The sequence below is a fragment of the Hyla sarda genome, unplaced genomic scaffold (genome assembly GCF_029499605.1).
Source record: "Hyla sarda isolate aHylSar1 unplaced genomic scaffold, aHylSar1.hap1 scaffold_518, whole genome shotgun sequence".
NCBI classification, from domain to species: Eukaryota; Metazoa; Chordata; class Amphibia; order Anura; family Hylidae; genus Hyla; species Hyla sarda.
The window spans coordinates 97,722-113,657 of record NW_026610529.1 but is presented as its reverse complement, the minus strand read 5'-3'; the positions used below and the strand labels follow the sequence as shown (position 1 = coordinate 113,657).

Sequence of the window (15,936 nt, the reverse complement as noted above, 5' to 3'; positions counted from 1 at the left end):
AAGGAGGTGATGAGTGATGTATAGCGTCACTACTCACCTCCCCCGCCATATAGTATACAGGGGGGCATAGTATACACGTGTATATTATACAGGAGCAGGGAATCCTGTCACCAGACTGATAGGACTCCCTGTTCCTATAGCCCCTTATAGCTGTATTTAGTGTATACAGAAGAGGAGATCCCCTTACCTCCCTCACTCCCTGTGGGGTCCATGTAGCTCCGCCCCTAGTGATGACATCATTTTAACAGACGGGAGGCAGAGTGGTAAGTCTGAGGCTCTGTTCACATTGTACATTTTGTATAATGTGAACAGACCCTTCTGGCAGTGTCTTCCCGGACAGGGAGACTCCAGCTGTTGCTAAACTATGACTCCCAGCATGCCCAGACAGCCAAAGGCTGGAGGCTCCCTGTTTGGGAAGACATTGCATTATGGGCGCTCTCCCGGGCGGAGTGCTCCAAAAATGTACTAACAAATTTTTTGTGTTTTTTTTTCTCGTTTCAGATGCATGTATGCAGAGGATTATGGCGGATTCGGTGGATTGCAGCAATGAACTAGATTTTTTTTCTTTTTTTTTAATAAAATGGCTAATGAGGGCTGTGGGGGAGTGTTATTTTTTAAATAAAATAATTTTTCCAATGTGTCCTGTTTTTTTAAATTTAATTTTCAGGCTTAGTAGTGGAAGCCGTCTTATTGAAGGAATCCATTACTAAACCGGGGCTTAGCGTCAGCCTCAAAAACAGCTAACGCTAACCCCCAATTATTACCTCGGTACCCACCGCCACAGTGGTGCCGGTACACCAACGTGCCCCAAGTGTCAAAAATGGCGCTCCAGGGCGTAGGGTGGTAACAGGCTGGCTTTATTTAGGCTGGGGAGGGCCAGTAACAATGTTCCTCGCATACCCTGGTAACCACAGGCTGTTGCTGCTTGGTTAGAATCTGGCTGAGAATAAAAATACGGGAACCCTATGCGTTTTTATTTATTTATTACCCTAGACGGGAAACGCTCGTCTAGGGTTTGTGATAAATAAAAGTATCTGCAGCGTCTTATGTTCAGAAGAGACGATCTTCAAGGGAGACGCGCGGATCCTGTCTGATGCCTTGAATTAAAGTCTCTATAATCATAATGAGAAGGGGGCGGGGACAACACTGACGCATTACATTCCCTATATACAACGTCAGGGACAATATTACATTTATTATAAGTCCAGTGTGCGGAGATGAATATAAGAATAATAAATCATATGAGAAAGAAAACTTTTATTATCAATTGGTAACAAGTTTGGAGATGCAGTATATGATATGTATAAATGTCAGATATCCTATGTACATGGATAATATATAGATGTGTTATCTGCATCATTTACGGCTCTGAATTGGCTTCTCTCCTGTGTGAGTTCTGTGATGCTTAACAAGATGTGAATGCTGGGTAAAACATTTTCCACAGTCTGAGCATGAAAATGGCTTCTCTCCTGTGTGAGTTCTTTGATGTTTAACAAGATGTGATTGCTGAGTAAAACATTTCCCACATTCTGCACATGAAAATGGCTTCTCTCCTGTGTGAGTTCTTTGATGTTTAACAAGACCTGATTGATGATTAAAACATTTCCCACACTCTGCACATGAAAATGGCTTCACCCCTGTGTGAGTTCTTTGATGTTGAACAAGATTTGATTTCACAATAAAACCTTTTCCACACTCTGCACAGAAAAATGGCTTCTCCTCTGTGTGAATTTTTATATGTATAACAAAACTTGATATGTCATTAAAACATTTTCCACATTCTGAACATGAAAATGGCTTCTCCACTGTGTGAGCTCTTTCATGTTTAACCAGATTTGATTTGTCAGAAAAACATTTCCCACACACTGAACATGAATATGGTTTCTCCCCTGTGTGAGTTCGCTTATGTTTAACAAGACTTGATTTGTCAGTAAAACATTTTTCACATTCTGAACATGAAAATGGCTTTTCCCCTGTGTGAGCTTTTTGATGTTGAACAAGAATTGATTTCTCAGTAAAACATTTTCCACATTCTGAACATGAAAATGGCTTCTCTCCTTTGTGAGTTCTGTGATGCTTAAGAAGATGTGATTGCTGAGTAAAATATTTTCCACATTCTGAGCATGAAAATGGCTTCTCCCCTGTGTGAGTTCTTTGATGTAGAACAACATTTGTTTTCCCAGTAAAACATTTTCCACATTCTGAACATGGAAATGGCTTCTCCCCTGTGTGAGTTCTTTGATGTTTAACAAGATCTGATTTGACAGTAAAACATTTTCCACATTCTGAGCATGAAAATGGCTTCTCTCCTGTGTGAGTTCTTTTATGTTTAACAAGACTTGACTTGTCAGTAAAACATTTTCCGCATTCTGAACATGAAAATGGTTTCTCCCCTGTGTGAGTTCTTCAATGTTGAACAAGATGTGATTTCTTAGCAAAACATTTCCCACATTCTGAGCATGAATATGGTTTCTTTCCTGTATGAGCTCGTTGATGTCCAACATCCCTTCTGTGACCTTTATTTTGGTGAACATCCTGTGATGACTGAGAAGACAGGACCTGTATATAAGGATGAGATGACAGATCTTGGCTGTAAAGGGCTGAGGGTGTATCTGGGATAATGGAATGTTCTTCATATGTATCTTGTGTGATATCATCATCTGCTTTATAATCTGAAGATATAAGATTCTCCTCTGATCTCCTGCTACAAGAATCTGCAGAGAATAACACAGATTTTATTATCAGTATTAACCCCTTAACAACCCAGATAATTTTAAGCTTTTGCATTTAAATTTTTTCCCCCTCTCCTCAGAGTCATAACTCTTATATTTTTACATAATTTGAGATCTTGTTTTTTGCGGGACCGATCTTTCGTTGTTATGACACCCTTCATTCAGTGTGTGGTAAAATTGTTTTTCAGGTGACTACGATCACAACGATATCTAATTTACATAGTTTTCTTTAAGCTTTACTGCTTTTCTATAACAATTACAACAACAAAAAATTATTATTGAGGAGGGGGTTTAGTCGATTGCTCATACAAATTAATGCAGCATAAATACTGCACTAACCCATTAGATCTGACCATAGACAGGTTGTATCAATAGCAGAGTCCTGGCAGTGACAAAGGCTTCGGGCTGACATAATAATGGATCACATCCGCGTGATTCCTTCGTGAGAAGCCAATTTGGTGTGAGGTGCAAACTTGTGCCCCATGTAAACTTGCTTCTGCTCCTCCCCTCAGATTTCCGAAACTAGAGCTGGGGGGAGGGAAGAGCGAAGACAGAGCAGAGAGATACGCGCCTCCCTTATCTCCCCTCCCTCTGCTCCACCTCAGAGAACGCAGGTTTGCACGGGCAGAGCAGGGGGAGAGATCAGGTACATATGACTCCCTCCTCATCTCCCCTTCTCAGCCCAGCCTGAATTTTCCGGACGTGGGTTTCCATGGGCTGTGAGGAGGTAGTCATATGTACCTCCTCTCTCCTCCTGCTCTGCCCGTGCAAACCTGTGTTTTCCCCAAAAATCCTCCCCCGTTCTACACCTCCCTCCCCGCTTTTGACAGCTGTGAAAATCTACGTCCAGGGGGCTGTGGGAATCCCTCTCCTCCTAAAGGAGGTGCATGAGAATCTACATCCAGGAGCAGGCCTGTGAGAATCCATCTCCTCCTAATGGAGGTGCATGAGAATCTACATCCAGGAGCAGGCCTGTGAGAATCCATCTCCTGCCGAGGGAGGTGCATGAGAATCTACATCCAGGAGCAGGCCTGTGAGAATCCCTCTCCTGCCGGGGGAGGTGCATGAGAATCTACATCCAGGAGCAGGCCTGTGAGAATCCATCTCCTGCCGGGGGAGGTGCATGAGAATCTACATCCAGGAGCAGGCCTGTGAGAATCCATCTCCTCCTAATGGAGGTGCATGAGAATCTACATCCAGGAGCAGGCCTGTGAGAATCCATCTCCTCCTAAAGGAGGTGCATGAGAATCTACATCCAGGAGCAGGCCTGTGAGAATCCATCTCCTGCCGAGGGAGGTGCATGAGAATCTACATCCAGGAGCAGGCCTGTGAGAATCCATCTCCTGCCGGGGGAGGTGCATGAGAATCTACATCCAGGAGCAGGCCTGTGAGAATCCCTCTCCTGCCGGGGGAGGTGCATGAGAATCTACATCCAGGAGCAGGCCTGTGAGAATCCCTCTCCTGCCGGGGGAGGTGCATGAGAATCTACATCCAGGAGCAGGCCTGTGAGAATCCCTCTCCTGCCGGGGGAGGTGCATGAGAATCTACATCCAGGAGCAGGCCTGTGAGAATCCCTCTCCTGCCGAGGGAGGTGCATGAGAATCTACACCCAGGAGCAGGCCTGTGAGAATCCATCTCCTCCTAATGGAGGTGCATGAGAATCTACATCCAGGAGCAGGCCTGTGAGAATCCATCTCCTCCTAATGGAGGTGCATGAGAAACTACATCCAGGAGCAGGCCTGTGAGAATCCCACTCCTGCCGGGGGAGGTGCATGAGAATCTACATCCAGGAGCAGGCCTGTGAGAATCCCTCTCCTCCTAATGGAGGTGCATGAGAATCTACATCCAGGAGCAGGCCTGTGAGAATCCATCTCCTGCCGAGGGCGGTGCATGAGAATCTACATCCAGGAGCAGGCCTGTGAGAATCCATCTCCTGCCGGGGGAGGTGCATGAGAATCTACATCCAGGAGCAGGCCTGTGAGAATCCATCTCCTGCAGAGGGAGGTGCATGAGAATCTACATCCAGGAGCAGGCCTGTGAGAATCCATCTCCTGCCGGGGGAGGTGCATGAGAATCTACATCCAGGAGCAGGCCTGTGAGAATCCATCTCCTGCCGAGGGAGGTGCATGAGAATCTACATCCAGGAGCAGGCCTGTGAGAATCCCTCTCCTGCCGGGGGAGGTGCATGAGAATCTACATCCAGGAGCAGGCCTGTGAGAATCTACATCCAGGAGCAGGCCTGTGAGAATCCATCTCCTGCCGGGGGAGGTGCATGAGAATCTACATCCAGGAGCAGGCCTGTGAGAATCCATCTCCTGCCGGGGGAGGTGCATGAGAATCTACATCCAGGAGCAGGCCTGTGAGAATCCATCTCCTGCCGAGGGAGGTGCATGAGAATCTACATCCAGGAGCAGGCCTGTGAGAATCCATCTCCTGCCGAGGGAGGTGCATGAGAATCTGCATCCAGGAGCAGGCCTGTGAGAATCCATCTCCTGCCGGGGGAGGTGCATGAGAATCTACATCCAGGAGCAGGCCTGTGAGAATCCATCTCCTGCCAGGGGAGGTGCATGAGAATTTACATCCAGGAGCAGGCCTGTGAGAATCCATCTCCTGCCGAGGGAGGTGCATGAGAATCTACATCCAGGAGCAGGCCTATGAGAATCCATCTCCTGCCGAGGGAGGTGCATGAGAATCTACATCCAGGAGCAGGCCTGTGAGAATCCATCTCCTGCCGGGGGAGGTGCATGAGAATCTACATCCAGGAGCAGGCCTGTGAGAATCCATCTCCTGCCGGGGAAGGTGCATGAGAATCTACATCCAGGAGCAGGCCTGTGAGAATCCATCTCCTCCTAATGGAGGTGCATGAGAAACTACATCCAGGAGCAGGCCTGTGAGAATCCATCTCCTGCCGGGGGAGGTGCATGAGAATCTACATCCAGGAGCAGGCCTGTGAGAATCCATCTCCTGCCGGGGGAGGTGCATGAGAATCTACATCCAGGAGCAGGCCTGTGAGAATCCCTCTCCTGCCGGGGGAGGTGCATGAGAATCTACATCCAGGAGCAGGCCTGTGAGAATCCCTCTCCTGCCGAGGGAGGTGCATGAGAATCTACATCCAGGAGCTGGCCTGTGAGAATCCATCTCCTGCCGGGGGAGGCGCATGAGAATCTACATCCAGGAGCAGGCCTGTGGGAATCCATCTCCTGCCGGGGGAGGTGCATGAGAATCTACATCCAGGAGCAGGCCTGTGAGAATCCCTCTCCTGCCGAGGGAGGTGCATGAGAATCTACATCCAGGAGAAGGCCTGTGAGAATCCCTCTCCTGCCGGGGGAGGTGCATGAGAATCTACATCCAGGAGCAGGCCTGTGAGAATCCATCTCCTGCCGGGGGAGGTGCATGAGAATCTACATCCAGGAGCAGGCCTGTGAGAATCCATCTCCTGCCGAGGGAGGTGCATGAGAATCTACATCCAGGAGCAGGCCTGTGAGAATCCATCTCCTGCCGAGGGAGGTGCATGAGAATCTACATCCAGGAGCAGGCCTGTGAGAATCCATCTCCTGCCGGGGGAGGTGCATGAGAATCTACATCCAGGAGCAGGCCTGTGAGAATCCATCTCCTGCCGGGGGAGGTGCATGAGAATTTACATCCAGGAGCAGGCCTGTGAGAATCCCTCTCCTGCCGAGGGAGGTGCATGAGAATCTACATCCAGGAGCAGGCCTATGAGAATCCATCTCCTGCCGAGGGAGGTGCATGAGAATCTACATCCAGGAGCAGGCCTGTGAGAATCCATCTCCTGCCGGGGGAGGTGCATGAGAATCTACATCCAGGAGCAGGCCTGTGAGAATCCATCTCCTGCCGGGGGAGGTGCATGAGAATCTACATCCAGGAGCAGGCCTGTGAGAATCCATCTCCTCCTAATGGAGGTGCATGAGAATCTACATCCAGGAGCAGGCCTGTGAGAATCCATCTCCTGCCGAGGGAGGTGCATGAGAATCTACATCCAGGAGCAGGCCTGTGAGAATCCATCTCCTGCCGGGGGAGGTGCATGAGAATCTACATCCAGGAGCAGGCCTGTGAGAATCCCTCTCCTGCCGGGGGAGGTGCATGAGAATCTACATCCAGGAGCAGGCCTGTGAGAGTCCCTCTCCTGCCGGGGGAGGTGCATGAGAATCTACATCCAGGAGCAGGCCTGTGAGAATCCCTCTCCTGCCGGGGGAGGTGCATGAGAATCTACATCCAGGAGCAGGCCTGTGAGAATCCCTCTCCTGCCGAGGGAGGTGCATGAGAATCTACATCCAGGAGCAGGCCTGTGAGAATCCCTCTCCTGCCGGGGGAGGTGCATGAGAATCTACATCCAGGAGCAGGCCTGTGAGAATCCATCTCCTGCCGAGGGAGCTGCATGAGAATCTACACCCAGGAGCAGGCCTGTGAGAATCCATCTCCTCCTAATGGAGGTGCATGAGAAACTACATCCAGGAGCAGGCCTGTGAGAATCCCTCTCCTGCCGGGGGAGGTGCATGAGAATCTACATCCAGGAGCAGGCCTGTGAGAATCCCTCTCCTCCTAATGGAGGTGCATGAGAATCTACATCCAGGAGCAGGCCTGTGAGAATCCATCTCCTGCCGAGGGCGGTACATGAGAATCTACATCCAGGAGCAGGCCTGTGAGAATCCATCTCCTGCCGGGGGAGGTGCATGAGAATCTACATCCAGGAGCAGGCCTGTGAGAATCCATCTCCTGCCGAGGGAGGTGCATGAGAATCTACATCCAGGAGCAGGCCTGTGAGAATCCATCTCCTGCCGGGGGAGGTGCATGAGAATCTACATCCAGGAGCAGGCCTGTGAGAATCCATCTCCTGCCGGGGGAGGTGCATGAGAATCTACATCCAGGAGCAGGCCTGTGAGAATCCATCTCCTGCCGGGGGAGGTGCATGAGAATCTACATCCAGGAGCAGGCCTGTGAGAATCCCTCTCCTCCTAATGGAGGTGCATGAGAATCTACATCCAGGAGCAGGCCTGTGAGAATCCATCACCTGCCGAGGGAGGTGCATGAGAATCTACATCCAGGAGCAGGCCTGTGAGAATCCATCTCCTGCCGAGGGAGGTGCATGAGAATCTACATCCAGGAGCAGGCCTGTGAGAATCCCTCTCCTGCCGAGGGAGGTGCATGAGAATCTACATCCAGGAGCAGGCCTGTGAGAATCCCTCTCCTGCCGGGGGAGGTGCATGAGAATCTACATCCAGGAGCAGGCCTGTGAGAATCCATCTCCTGCCGGGGGAGGTGCATGAGAATCTACATCCAGGAGCAGGCCTGTGAGAATCCATCTCCTGCCGAGGGAGGTGCATGAGAATCTACATCCAGGAGAAGGCCTGTGAGAATCCCTCTCCTGCCGGGGGAGGTGCATGAGAATCTACATCCAGGAGCAGGCCTGTGAGAATCCATCTCCTGCCGGGGGAGGTGCATGAGAATCTACATCCAGGAGCAGGCCTGTGAGAATCTACATCCAGGAGCAGGCCTGTGAGAATCCATCTCCTGCCGGGGGAGGTGCATGAGAATCTACATCCAGGAGCAGGCCTGTGAGAATCCATCTCCTGCCGGCGGAGGTGCATGAGAATCTACATCCAGTAGCAGGCCTGTGAGAATCCATCTCCTGCCGAGGGAGGTGCATGAGAATCTACATCCAGGAGAAGGCCTGTGAGAATCCATCTCCTGCCGAGGGAGGTGCATGAGAATCTACATCCAGGAGCAGGCCTATGAGAATCCATCTCCTGCCGAGGGAGGTGCATGAGAATCTACATCCAGGAGCAGGCCTGTGAGAATCCATCTCCTGCCGGGGGAGGTGCATGAGAATCTACATCCAGGAGCAGGCCTGTGAGAATCCATCTCCTGCCAGGGGAGGTGCATGAGAATTTACATCCAGGAGCAGGCCTGTGAGAATCCCTCTCCTGCCGAGGGAGGTGCATGAGAATCTACATCCAGGAGAAGGCCTGTGAGAATCCCTCTCCTGCCGGGGGAGGTGCATGAGAATCTACATCCAGGAGCAGGCCTGTGAGAATCCATCTCCTGCCGGGGGAGGTGCATGAGAATCTACATCCAGGAGCAGGCCTGTGAGAATCCATCTCCTGCCGAGGGAGGTGCATGAGAATCTACATCCAGGAGCAGGCCTGTGAGAATCCATCTCCTGCCGAGGGAGGTGCATGAGAATCTACATCCAGGAGCAGGCCTGTGAGAATCCATCTCCTGCCGGGGGAGGTGCATGAGAATCTACATCCAGGAGCAGGCCTGTGAGAATCCATCTCCTGCCGGGGGAGGTGCATGAGAATTTACATCCAGGAGCAGGCCTGTGAGAATCCATCTCCTGCCGAGGGAGGTGCATGAGAATCTACATCCAGGAGCAGGCCTATGAGAATCCATCTCCTGCCGAGGGAGGTGCATGAGAATCTACATCCAGGAGCAGGCCTGTGAGAATCCATCTCCTGCCGGGGGAGGTGCATGAGAATCTACATCCAGGAGCAGGCCTGTGAGAATCCATCTCCTGCCGGGGGAGGTGCATGAGAATCTACATCCAGGAGCAGGCCTGTGAGAATCCATCTCCTCCTAATGGAGGTGCATGAGAATCTACATCCAGGAGCAGGCCTGTGAGAATCCATCTCCTGCCGAGGGAGGTGCATGAGAATCTACATCCAGGAGCAGGCCTGTGAGAATCCATCTCCTGCCGGGGGAGGTGCATGAGAATCTACATCCAGGAGCAGGCCTGTGAGAATCCCTCTCCTGCCGGGGGAGGTGCATGAGAATCTACATCCAGGAGCAGGCCTGTGAGAGTCCCTCTCCTGCCGGGGGAGGTGCATGAGAATCTACATCCAGGAGCAGGCCTGTGAGAATCCCTCTCCTGCCGGGGGAGGTGCATGAGAATCTACATCCAGGAGCAGGCCTGTGAGAATCCCTCTCCTGCCGAGGGAGGTGCATGAGAATCTACATCCAGGAGCAGGCCTGTGAGAATCCCTCTCCTGCCGGGGGAGGTGCATGAGAATCTACATCCAGGAGCAGGCCTGTGAGAATCCATCTCCTGCCGAGGGAGCTGCATGAGAATCTACACCCAGGAGCAGGCCTGTGAGAATCCATCTCCTCCTAATGGAGGTGCATGAGAAACTACATCCAGGAGCAGGCCTGTGAGAATCCCTCTCCTGCCGGGGGAGGTGCATGAGAATCTACATCCAGGAGCAGGCCTGTGAGAATCCCTCTCCTCCTAATGGAGGTGCATGAGAATCTACATCCAGGAGCAGGCCTGTGAGAATCCATCTCCTGCCGAGGGCGGTACATGAGAATCTACATCCAGGAGCAGGCCTGTGAGAATCCATCTCCTGCCGGGGGAGGTGCATGAGAATCTACATCCAGGAGCAGGCCTGTGAGAATCCATCTCCTGCCGAGGGAGGTGCATGAGAATCTACATCCAGGAGCAGGCCTGTGAGAATCCATCTCCTGCCGGGGGAGGTGCATGAGAATCTACATCCAGGAGCAGGCCTGTGAGAATCCATCTCCTGCCGGGGGAGGTGCATGAGAATCTACATCCAGGAGCAGGCCTGTGAGAATCCATCTCCTGCCGGGGGAGGTGCATGAGAATCTACATCCAGGAGCAGGCCTGTGAGAATCCCTCTCCTCCTAATGGAGGTGCATGAGAATCTACATCCAGGAGCAGGCCTGTGAGAATCCATCACCTGCCGAGGGAGGTGCATGAGAATCTACATCCAGGAGCAGGCCTGTGAGAATCCATCTCCTGCCGAGGGAGGTGCATGAGAATCTACATCCAGGAGCAGGCCTGTGAGAATCCCTCTCCTGCCGAGGGAGGTGCATGAGAATCTACATCCAGGAGCAGGCCTGTGAGAATCCCTCTCCTGCCGGGGGAGGTGCATGAGAATCTACATCCAGGAGCAGGCCTGTGAGAATCCATCTCCTGCCGGGGGAGGTGCATGAGAATCTACATCCAGGAGCAGGCCTGTGAGAATCCATCTCCTGCCGAGGGAGGTGCATGAGAATCTACATCCAGGAGAAGGCCTGTGAGAATCCCTCTCCTGCCGGGGGAGGTGCATGAGAATCTACATCCAGGAGCAGGCCTGTGAGAATCCATCTCCTGCCGGGGGAGGTGCATGAGAATCTACATCCAGGAGCAGGCCTGTGAGAATCTACATCCAGGAGCAGGCCTGTGAGAATCCATCTCCTGCCGGGGGAGGTGCATGAGAATCTACATCCAGGAGCAGGCCTGTGAGAATCCATCTCCTGCCGGCGGAGGTGCATGAGAATCTACATCCAGTAGCAGGCCTGTGAGAATCCATCTCCTGCCGAGGGAGGTGCATGAGAATCTACATCCAGGAGCAGGCCTGTGAGAATCCATCTCCTGCCGAGGGAGGTGCATGAGAATCTACATCCAGGAGCAGGCCTATGAGAATCCATCTCCTGCCGAGGGAGGTGCATGAGAATCTACATCCAGGAGCAGGCCTGTGAGAATCCATCTCCTGCCGGGGGAGGTGCATGAGAATCTACATCCAGGAGCAGGCCTGTGAGAATCCATCTCCTGCCAGGGGAGGTGCATGAGAATTTACATCCAGGAGCAGGCCTGTGAGAATCCATCTCCTGCCGAGGGAGGTGCATGAGAATCTACATCCAGGAGCAGGCCTATGAGAATCCATCTCCTGCCGAGGGAGGTGCATGAGAATCTACATCCAGGAGCAGGCCTGTGAGAATCCATCTCCTGCCGGGGGAGGTGCATGAGAATCTACATCCAGGAGCAGGCCTGTGAGAATCCATCTCCTGCCGGGGGAGGTGCATGAGAATCTACATCCAGGAGCAGGCCTGTGAGAATCCATCTCCTCCTAATGGAGGTGCATGAGAATCTACATCCAGGAGCAGGCCTGTGAGAATCCATCTCCTGCCGAGGGAGGTGCATGAGAATCTACATCCAGGAGCAGGCCTGTGAGAATCCATCTCCTGCCGGGGGAGGTGCATGAGAATCTACATCCAGGAGCAGGCCTGTGAGAATCCCTCTCCTGCCGGGGGAGGTGCATGAGAATCTACATCCAGGAGCAGGCCTGTGAGAATCCCTCTCCTGCCGGGGGAGGTGCATGAGAATCTACATCCAGGAGGAGGCCTGTGAGAATCCCTCTCCTGCCGGGGGAGGTGCATGAGAATCTACATCCAGGAGCAGGCCTGTGAGAATCCCTCTCCTGCCGAGGGAGGTGCATGAGAATCTACATCCAGGAGCAGGCCTGTGAGAATCCCTCTCCTGCCGGGGGAGGTGCATGAGAATCTACATCCAGGAGCAGGCCTGTGAGAATCCATCTCCTGCCGAGGGAGCTGCATGAGAATCTACACCCAGGAGCAGGCCTGTGAGAATCCATCTCCTCCTAATGGAGGTGCATAAGAATCTACATCCAGGAGCAGGCCTGTGAGAATCCATCTCCTCCTAATGGAGGTGCATGAGAAACTACATCCAGGAGCAGGCCTGTGAGAATCCCTCTCCTCCTAATGGAGGTGCATGAGAATCTACATCCAGGAGCAGGCCTGTGAGAATCCATCTCCTGCCGAGGGCGGTGCATGAGAATCTACATCCAGGAGCAGGCCTGTGAGAATCCATCTCCTGCCGGGGGAGGTGCATGAGAATCTACATCCAGGAGCAGGCCTGTGAGAATCCATCTCCTGCCGAGGGAGGTGCATGAGAATCTACATCCAGGAGCAGGCCTGTGAGAATCCCTCTCCTGCCGGGGGAGGTGCATGAGAATCTACATCCAGGAGCAGGCCTGTGAGAATCCATCTCCTGCCGGGGGAGGTGCATGAGAATCTACATCCAGGAGCAGGCCTGTGAGAATCCATCTCCTGCCGGGGGAGGTGCATGAGAATCTACATCCAGGAGCAGGCCTGTGAGAATCCCTCTCCTCCTAATGGAGGTGCATGAGAATCTACATCCAGGAGCAGGCCTGTGAGAATCCATCTCCTGCCGAGGGCGGTGCATGAGAATCTACATCCAGGAGCAGGCCTGTGAGAATCCATCTCCTGCCGGGGGAGGTGCATGAGAATCTACATCCAGGAGCAGGCCTGTGAGAATCCATCTCCTGCCGAGGGAGGTGCATGAGAATCTACATCCAGGAGCAGGCCTGTGAGAATCCATCTCCTGCCGGGGGAGGTGCATGAGAATCTACATCCAGGAGCAGGCCTGTGAGAATCCATCTCCTGCCGAGGGAGGTGCATGAGAATCTACATCCAGGAGCAGGCCTGTGAGAATCCCTCTCCTGCCGGGGGAGGTGCATGAGAATCTACATCCAGGAGCAGGCCTGTGAGAATCTACATCCAGGAGCAGGCCTGTGAGAATCCATCTCCTGCCGGGGGAGGTGCATGAGAATCTACATCCAGGAGCAGGCCTGTGAGAATCCATCTCCTGCCGAGGGAGGTGCATGAGAATCTACATCCAGGAGCAGGCCTGTGAGAATCCATCTCCTGCCAAGGGAGGTGCATGAGAATCTACATCCAGGAGCAGGCCTGTGAGAATCCATCTCCTGCCGGGGGAGGTGCATGAGAATCTACATCCAGGAGCAGGCCTGTGAGAATCCATCTCCTGCCAGGGGAGGTGCATGAGAATTTACATCCAGGAGCGGGCCTGGGAGAATCCATCTCCTGCCGAGGGAGGTGCATGAGAATCTACATCCAGGAGCAGGCCTATGAGAATCCATCTCCTGCCGAGGGAGGTGCATGAGAATCTACATCCAGGAGCAGGCCTGTGAGAATCCATCTCCTGCCGGGGGAGGTGCATGAGAATCTACATCCAGGAGCAGGCCTGTGAGAATCCATCTCCTGCCGGGGGAGGTGCATGAGAATCTACATCCAGGAGCAGGCCTGTGAGAATCCATCTCCTCCTAATGGAGGTGCATGAGAAACTACATCCAGGAGCAGGCCTGTGAGAATCCATCTCCTGCCGGGGGAGGTGCATGAGAATCTACATCCAGGAGCAGGCCTGTGAGAATCCCTCTCCTCCTAATGGAGGTGCATGAGAATCTACATCCAGGAGCAGGCCTGTGAGAATCCCTCTCCTGCCGGGGGAGGTGCATGAGAATCTACATCCAGGAGCAGGCCTGTGAGAATCTCTCTCCTGCCGAGGGAGGTGCATGAGAATCTACATCCAGGAGCAGGCCTGTGAGAATCCATCTCCTGCCGGGGGAGGCGCATGAGAATCTACATCCAGGAGCAGGCCTGTGGGAATCCATCTCCTGCCGAGGGAGGTGCATGAGAATCTACATCCAGGAGAAGGCCTGTGAGAATCCCTCTCCTGCCGGGGGAGGTGCATGAGAATCTACATCCAGGAGCAGGCCTGTGAGAATCCCTCTCCTGCCGGGGGAGGTGCATGAGAATCTACATCCAGGAGCAGACCTGTGAGAATCCATCTCCTGCCGGGGGAGGTGCATGAGAATCTACATCCAGGAGCAGGCCTGTGAGAATCCATCTCCTGCCAAGGGAGGTGCATGAGAATCTACATCCAGGAGCAGGCCTGTGAGAATCCATCTCCTGCAGAGGGAGGTGCATGAGAATTTACATCCAGGAGCAGGCCTGTGAGAATCCATCTCCTCCTAATGGAGGTGCATGAGAATCTACATCCAGGAGCAGGCCTGTGAGAATCCCTCTCCTGCCGAGGGAGGTGCATGAGAATCTACATCCAGGAGCAGGCCTGTGAGAATCCATCTCCTGCCGAGGGAGGTGCATGAGAATCTCCATCCAGGAGCAGGCCTGTGAGAATCCATCTCCTGCCGGGGGAGGTGCATGAGAATCTACATCCAGGAACAGGCCTGTGAGAATCCCTCTCCTGCTGGGGGAGGTGCATGAGAATCTACATCCAGGAGCAGGCCTGTGAGAATCCATCTCCTGCCGGGGGAGGTGCATGAGAATCTACATCCAGGAGCAGGCCTGTGAGAATCCATCTCCTGCCGGGGGAGGTGCATGAGAATCTACATCCAGGAGCAGGCCTGTGAGAATCCATCTCCTGCCGGGGGAGGTGCATGAGAATCTACATCCAGGAGCAGGCCTGTGAGAATCCCTCTCCTGCCGGGGGAGGCGCATGAGAATCTACATCCAGGAGCAGGCCTGTGAGAATCCCTCTCCTGCCGGGGGAGGTGCATGAGAATCTACATCCAGGAGCAGGCCTGTGAGAATCCCTCTCCTGCCGAGGGAGGTGCATGAGAATCTACATCCAGGAGCAGGCCTGTGAGAATCCCTCTCTCGCCGAGGGAAGTGCATGAGAATCTACATCCAGGAGCAGGCCTGTGAGAATCCCTCTCCTGCCGAGGGAGATGCATGAGAATCTACATCCAGGAGCAGGCCTGTGAGAATCCATCTTCTGCCGGGGGAGGTGCATGAGAATCTACATCCAGGAGCAGGCCTGTGAGAATCCATCTCCTGCCGGGGGAGGTGCATGAAAATCTACATCCAGGAGCAGGCCTGTGAGAATCCATCTCCTGCCGAGGGAGGTGCATGAGAATCTACATCCAGGAGCAGGCCTGTGAGAATCCATCTCCTGCCGGGGGAGGTGCATGAGAATCTACATCCAGGAGCAGGCCTGTGAGAATCCATCTCCTGCCGGGGAGGTGCATGAGAATCTACATCCAGGAGCAGGCCTGTGAGAATCCATCTTCTGCCGGGGGAGGTGCATGAAAATCTACATCCAGGAGCAGGCCTGTGAGAATCCATCTCCTGCCGAGGGAGGTGCATGAGAATCTACATCCAGGAGCAGGCCTGTGAGAATCCATCTCCTGCCGAGGGAGGTGCATGAGAATCTACATCCAGGAGCGGGCCTGTGGGAATCCATCTCCTGCCGGGGGAGGTGCATGAGAATCTACATCCAGGAGCAGGCCTGTGAGAATCCATCTCCTGCCGAGGGAGGTGCATGAGAATCTACATCCAGGAGCGGGCCTGTGGGAATCCATCTCCTGCCGGGGGAGGTGCATGAGAATCTACATCCAGGAACAGGCCTGTGAGAATTCATCTCCTGCCGGGGGAGGTGCATGAGAATCTACATCCAGGAGCAGGCCTGTGAGAATCCCTCTCCTGCCGAGGGAGGTGCATGAGAATCTACATCCAGGAGCAGGCCTGTGAGAATCCCTCTCCCGCCGAGGGAAGTGCATGAGAATCTACATCCAGGAGCAGGCCTGTGAGAATCCCTCTCCTGCCGAGG

General features: G+C 53.2%; 1 pseudogene; it reads right to left on the bottom strand.

Annotated features, from left to right (window-relative positions):
- Positions 1 to 1,338: 1,338 nt before the first annotated feature.
- LOC130338368 (oocyte zinc finger protein XlCOF7.1-like) overlaps positions 1,339 to 15,936 on the bottom strand; it is a 43,482-nt pseudogene continuing 28,884 nt past the window's right edge.